Genomic DNA, 7437 nt, shown 5'->3' on the forward strand with positions numbered 1-7437 from the left:
TTGGAGAGCTGGCAAGATCTATTTGGAGATCTAAAATATGTATTTTATCAGTCCATTTTTCTGAAGAACTAGACCTTGCTTGCAACTGTAAGTAATCTTTATTACAGCTTCCACTGAAACAGGTTTCATACATTGTTTTAGTTTACCGTGTGACTCTGGTTAGTGCCTTGTACTAAACTGTGTTCTTCACAATCAGGTGATATGTTATTTATGGTCTAAAATACCAAGTGATAGCTTGGGAATACACTTTCTGTGAAAGATCCCAGGGCAGGTTCAGCACATATTTCCATGAGTTGTACCTTACATCACTTCTTTTCCCCATTTCTTGCCAGACAGCATTAAGGAGCTATTGACCTGTCTGATGCTGCTCCTGAAGGGCTTGAAAGCGTGAATGCGGTGATGTCCTGTGTCCACCTGACCCTACCTTGGGACAGCTGCTACCCCATGTCCACAGCAACAGCCCAAAGGATGGACAGAGAGGAGGAGTGGAACACTGGATTGCGTTGAGAGGTACAACCTGTGTCAGGGCCAAGGAGGGCTCTGAAGGGATGGAGGATGTGTGTGAATGTGGCATGGGAAATCGTTTGTCCAGGCAGAGGCCACAATCCCAGCAAAAGGATGAGCCGTGTGGGCTCAGCAGAATGCCAGGCTGTGAGCATGGGAGTTTGATCCGGTGGCTGGGAACCCATCGCAGCCTGGACGTGAGGAGTCAACCATGTCACTGTGGCACCAGCAAAGGTAAAGGGTGTACAGTTCCCTCCGCCAATGGGGGCACCAGCCATTTCATGCAGAACAGCCGTTGTGCTGCTTCCCACAGCAGCCTGGGCCATTGGTCGTGGCACTTCTGAACTCAGCGCTCTTTCAGTGTCTTAACACTTCATCTGTGTTAATCCTTTTTTTTTTAAAAAAAATATGGAACTATTCTTTTTCAAGTTCATCTTATGTGTTATGCGTGCACACACATGTTTTTGATCAGCTGTATGCACTGCACACAGATATGCAGGTTGCTTAAAAATTATATAACAGTTACTTTTTTTTTCCCCTCTGACAAGTCCTCCTAGCTCTGGTTTTCAGTGGTGGAAAAAGCTAGCTCTAGCCCTGGAGAGCTGGAAGAGCGAGACATCTCCAGTGCACTCTAGAATGGGAAGAAATCAACATATCATTTTAAGGCTATGCATCATTCCTGGAAAATAAGCTTGCATAATTTACAGAAGAATTGCGTAATTACTTTCTGCCTCTGCACAGGGCTAGTTCTGCATCTCGTAATACCAGGAGTTTTTAAAGACATCTTAAAGACTCAGTTATCTTTGGCAGCATCCTGGCAACTTGGCACGCCGCACAGGCTGTAACAATGACACCAGCTCCCTTTCCCCCTGTCTTTAAATACCATGTTACCAAGAATTCATGAAAATCTACCAGAAGTCAGCGTTTCCCCTGGGTACGCCTCACACCTGCTGCCCCGTGTGCGGGAGGCTGCTGGCCAGCCGGGGTGAGATGTCGCACCCCGGGGAGAGGAACAACATTGTCCTGGGTGTCTGGTGCCCTGGGCTGCCCCTGTCTCCTGTAGGGAGCAGAGAGGTGCATTTACCTCCGACGCTTGAGAAATGTGCCTTAGCCAGAGACAAACCAAAGGCTGCCTGACAGGGTGTGCATGGGACCAACAAGCCAAATCACTGGGTCTTATTAGGGACTTTTGTGTGTTATTTTGGCCTGCAGTTTGATTTAGCTCGCTCTTTCTAGTATTTTTTATACCACATAATACTGGAAGCCACCCCTTATCTCACCAACATCCGTGTAGCTTGTTTCTAAAACACTTACAATATTCCCTTAGGGCAGTAGGGGAAAAGGTGAGGTCTCAAAATTGAGTTTATGGGGAAAATCCTTCTCCTGGTGGTTTCTTTCACTGGTTTTGTCCCACTGATCTGCAGCAGTGAAGGCTCTGGCTGTACCTTGGCAGTTTTGTTAGTCATTGGGTTTCCATAGCTGGTGTCCTTCACAGGGGTGGCTTTTGCTTTGTCTCTTTGGAGGGGCTGGGTTTGGTTATCAAGGTCTGGTGATGTCCTGGGAACTGCCCACATGTGCAAGCTGTCCCAGGTGCTGTCAGGGTGAACAGCTAGGTGATCTGAGTATTTCTTTAAATAGTGTTAGTCTCAAAGCTAAGTCCTGCAGGGACTGCTCACGCGGGCTGTTTTGCTGGCTTTGTGCAGCCAGACCCAGCTCTGTGCGGAGGTTGGGTTGGGTTAGAAGTGCTCATGCCCCCTGTGGTATCAGTTGCAGCCCCAGCAGAAGCTCCCCTTGCCCTCGAATCCCCTGGTGCCTCAGTACCGTGGTGTCCCCAGCACAGGCTGGTCCATAGCACAGCTATTCCCTATGTTCATGGCCAGCCCAAACGTGGCCAGGTGGGCTCTGTCTACCCAAAGCACTGGTGGGCATGCGGAGCTCAGGTGGTTCCAGTTATTTTCTGTTCAACTGCAAGCAGACGAGAAGCCAGCAATATTGCCATAGTTTCCCCATCAAATTTTAAAAATCCCAGGTTCAACTTCCAAAATTTTCCCAGGCTCTGTGGGCTCTTTCTGATCTCTGGTGGTAGCTCTGCGAGGTGGCAGGTGGTGACCAGCAGCTTCTTGCTTGTTCGTGCAGCCAGGGAGGGGGTTGTCCTGAGGAGCATCTAACGAGGCTTGCGAGGGGCACAGTGTGCTCTGCAGGGGCTTCACAGCCACAGGCGTCTCATGGAGTGGAGCATTGGAATGATGCAGTGCACAGTGTACAGGGCAGAAGGATGCATTTGCTTAAATGGAGCTAGCAGAACCCCCCGAGAACTAGCTGTGTGATCCAGTTCGAAAGGTGCCCATCCCTGTTGGGGCCCCCCCTTTCCAAAGCCGTGGGTCCCCTGGCCATGTGGCAGCACGAGGCATGCTAGCGGGCAGCAACGTGGCCAGGGGCAGGGGGTGCGGGGCTGCAGGGGCGCAGAGCCTCGCCATGTCCCGGGGGCTGCAGCCCTGCAGCGGTGGTGGGTACAACCTGCTCCTCGCTTCTTTGTGGCCAAAGACGTGCCGAAGCAGAGCCTGTGCATGGATGTGGGTTCCAAACCTCAGGTGCAGCGGCAGAGCAGGCAAAATGCATGGTTTTGGTTTTTTTTATGAAAGTGATTGTTACACATTGTCAGTAGTTTTTAATAATTATTGTTTATTAACAAGTGAGAATAGCTCTCTGAATAACTTAATGCCAAAGAAACAACGTTTGAGATGGTGTAGATTTCTGAATATCTGTTTATCACATTTTAATGTTGACGGAAAAAGTGAGAAAAAAGTTGATGGCATTTTTGTGAAATTCCACCCGTTTATGACCATATGAAATTAAAGCTTTTATACACTTATAAAGAAGCTCCAAAGGGAACAAATATGTTTTTCCTACTGAAGTCTGCTTAAAGCATATAACAAATATGATTGCACAGCTCAATATTTCATATAAAACAATATGCTCTACCATTTTAATTTTCCTGTACAAAATTGCTTTTCATATGAATTCATGTTGCATTATTTTCCTATTCCAACTAAATTAGAACTATATAGATATAAATTATATACATTACATTTATTATACATAATCTAGGTAAATATGAACTAATTCATCAACCATACCTCAGCTTTCATATAAATTATCTTTGTGGCATTTTTGCTTTCCTATAAAAGTCTTACAGTTGAAGGGTTATTTGACTATATTTGTAACTATTACAGCATTAATTTAATTGCATTTCTACATAAGTTTTAAAATTAAGCAGAGAGAAAGGAGGTATGGCAGGTTTTAATTTTGACTATTTTAAGATTTATTTTGGGTGACTGGATGTTGCAGGTGGTGGCGGAGCTGCGGTCTCCCTCCAGGGAGCCTGAATCCTTGTGCTTTCCTCTGCACGGAGACCCTGATGTGTTCAACCCACTGGTTATGCTGGTGCCTCTGGGTTTCCCAGGGATTCCCAGTTCATGGATCCGTGGGGAATGCTGAGCCTGGGGCAGGACATGCCAACGAGGCCCTGGCGCCGGAATAGCTACGTGGGGACCAGTGATCACTCGAGGTCACCGCTCGTTTTACATCACTGGAATTCAAGAGGTAAAAGGTGGGAAAACACAAGGAAATTGAAAAATCTTTGTGCAAGGAGAGTGGGGGGAGCACAGCCGTGGCAGTACCCTTAGGTGCAGGTACTAGGAAAATCCAGTTTCCGAGGTGCTTGGTGGAGCAGGAGCCATCCCAGCGTGACCTCCCTGCTTCAAAGGCATCGAGGAGCAGCGATGGGTGCAGTGCGGCTGCGGGGGCTTGCGGGGGGCTCTTGGGTGTTGGGCCCTGCTCCACAGCGGTGCAAGGGCATCGGGGTGTGACAGCAACTCGCGGGCAAGCTGCCCAAACTGGCCGGGCACCAGGCTGTCATCTCCATCACCAGGAAATTGGTCTTTTGGTGTAATTTTCCTCCAGTAATTAGTCTCTCTGTGATTTTTAGACTTTGTGTCATGTTGTGAATGCAACATGCTTGACAGCATACCTGCCAGGGAAAATATCTTCTGTGATGGGTAAGGAAATATCATTTTTCATGAAAGGCATCAGAAAAATTGAATGTGAAACTTCTGAACAGTTGGGGGCATGATTACTTTCAGTGACAAGGAGGGCTTTATCTGAGCAGGTGGCAAGTGTCAAACTGCTCTATACTGCCTTTTCCTTGGCCATTTGGGCTTTGAGTCATGGGCACAGCACTTTGTTAACACCCAGTCCGGGGTGTAAATGGGATAGCTACAGGCAGGAGACATTTCACTGCATAAACCACCTGTAGCTGTATCAGGCACAGGGAAAAAATGGGCAGCTGAAAACCAGAGACAGGCAAAAAGTGCTGCACAAATGAAGGCCTTGCTTCTAAAAAGGATTTTATCACATGTTTAGGGATGGGAATAGAGAAGTTAGTTGACTTCTGTGCAAATAATTGCAGTTAATTAATTTTAAATTTGAGTATTGTATTGGGTCTTAAATATTGTGAGGTAAGTATATCTGGGGTTTGGTTTTGATTTTTTTGTTTGGTTGGTTTTTAAATACAGAGCCAGCCTTATCCGAAAGCAGTCATTTCCAGTGGGCAGCGGAGCTGGGAAGGGGATGGGGCAGCCCCCCACTGGAGCTGCTGCTGGGCAGCCTCATCAGGGACAGACAGCTCAAAGCAGACTGTGGTCTTTGCACCAAGGAGCAGCCATAGGCTCTAGATCTGCTGCTGGGACCGAGTGGGGACCACCACCGGGTCTGCTCTGGAGTGGTGTCCAGGGGCCTTTGGCTGGAAATGCTGGGGTGGGGGGGGTGGGGGACCTGCAGCAGGCAGTGGCCCGGTGGGTACAGAGCCCTTTCCCGGAGCTGCCCACAGTGCGGCTGGAAATCAGCTCCAAGTGCCACATCCATCATGCCCAAATTGTTCAGCAACCTCCAGGACAGCATGAGCAGCAAGTAGCATCTGTTCCTCCCTGCCAGAGGCATGATGATGGACTGCCAAGGATGGAGCTCCCTCCTAACTTATTGCTGTCTGGAAGCCAAGGTGAGATTGAGTTGATGTAAAAAATGACCACGCTGGCGGGGATGCCTGCCTGGGAACGGGAGCGGGGCGGTGGGTGCAGGCTCTGCTTTGCCCCAAAGAGAGCTGCTGGGAGTCATGGCTTGGTGTAACGCCTGCCAAAACTGGTGGGGTCTCTCCCAACTGGTTTGGTAGGGACTGGGTGAAGGGCAGGGTTTTGCCAGGTGCAGTTCCAGATTCAAGTGGGAAAAATGCAAGTTCCCATCCAAAGTGACTCAAGACAGGACATGTCCTCTCCCATGGCAAGCAGAGGACAAAGGCCCTTGCTCCCCGGGGGGAAGCCCCCTGCCCCATAGAGGGCTGAGCAGAGGAGTGGGAGGCAGCGAGCTCCTCTCCTGGCCCCGGCTGCCTGTGCCAGGCAGGGTTTTGCCTGCATGCCTGGCTGCTCCGGGTCTGCACCACCTCGCCGTGGGTGTAGGGTCATCTGCCACAGGAGCATTCCTGCCTTACACCCATGCTGCCAGTCTTGTGGAAGGCAGGCATCCTCTGCTGGCCAGCCACAGGGTGCTGGAGGGGTTAAAAACAGAGGGGGAGATTGTGTGAGGTGCTCTGCACCTCCTTTTCCATACTGCTCTGTAGTGCTACACAGGCCGTGCAAAGTTAGAGCAGTGAGAAACCATGAACTCCTCCACGCAGTAGCTCTCCGCAGGGGCATGGGACAGGAGAGGAGGCTTCTGCAGGGCTTGGGGCATCGGCAGCCCTGAGCTCTGCAGCTGAGCCCCACGCTCCTCACCTTGGGCATCCCAAAATAATGTGCAATACTGCTTTTATAAAGAGATGCGGAATTAGATAATCTAGGATAGTCTTACATGGTTTAGTGGAAGTTAAAATACCATATGTGTTAGGGCTTGCAGGATACTATGTTATTTTTAACATCCACACATTTGTAGGAATTGTAACTAAATATGTTTTCTAACAGGAATAAAAGTACAGGCTTAGGTATTTTATGAATGGCAGCTGTGTCAAGAGTGATTCAATAAAAATGTGTGCATGATGCTATTAATCCAGGCAGGAATTTTGCTGACGCTGTGCAGGGTGTCTGGAGCAGAGCTGAAGCCCTCGGTGCTCACACTGCCTGAGCCTGTGTCTCACTGGCCTTCAGAGTGAGCCGGAGCTCGGCCGGGCTTTCCTGACATGCTGGGGATATTTAAGGGGGATGTTTTCACAGTGCATTATCTGGACCGTATCCTTGCAGAAACCCGTGGGACCATCTGGCCTCCCACTGCTGAGGGGAGGTTTGCAAAAGTGTTTTGACTCTTCCTAGTTGAAGGAATGGGGAGACATCGGTCTCTGCCAGTGAGGCAGAAGAAAGATGCTCACCCTTTTCCATCTTTAAATTGTGCCTTTTTTAGCAGTAATTGGAAGAACTGATTTTTACAGTTAGTTTGTCTTGGAAATAACTTATGTCTGCACCACGTGAAAGGGACAGTAATACTAATGGCAATAAATAAATCACGCGGGGCAAGTAGCAGGCAGTGATATTAAGGCTAATAGCAGTGTGGCTGTTGCACCTGCATGCGCCACACTCGTTAGTCTAGATTGGTACAGGCATAAAGAAAAATATTATTATTGTTGTGGCTGTTATTATTGTAATTATTACTTCCATTTCCTGCTGGGGAGCAAAAGCGTGAAGCCCCAGGTGACAGCTTCATGGTGTGGTTGGAAACCTGGGGAGGGTGAGTTTCTGTGCCTCTGTGTGGCAGGCAGAGGGTGGTCCCCCACCCTGCAGACCCCATCCCCAGGGCCCTGCCCGACAGCCCAGCCAGGCTGCTGGCACAGCCCGGGATGGGGCAGGACCTCCACGAGGTGCCCCAGAAGCTGCAGGAGGGGATGGGGAGAGG

At 49.3% G+C, this 7437-nt stretch overlaps 1 long non-coding RNA gene across 1 annotated transcript; it reads left to right on the plus strand.

Moving 5' to 3' along the window:
* The first annotated feature begins 268 nt into the window (after window positions 1-268).
* On the plus strand, window positions 269-4839 carry LOC119140886. Its single transcript, XR_005101768.1, has 3 exons — window positions 269-510; window positions 3853-4107; window positions 4493-4839. It is a non-coding gene; the product is annotated as an uncharacterized LOC119140886 (long non-coding RNA).
* The last annotated feature ends 2598 nt before the right edge of the window (window positions 4840-7437 follow it).

This window comes from Falco rusticolus, chromosome W (genome assembly GCF_015220075.1).
Source record: "Falco rusticolus isolate bFalRus1 chromosome W, bFalRus1.pri, whole genome shotgun sequence".
Taxonomy (NCBI): domain Eukaryota; kingdom Metazoa; phylum Chordata; class Aves; order Falconiformes; family Falconidae; genus Falco; species Falco rusticolus.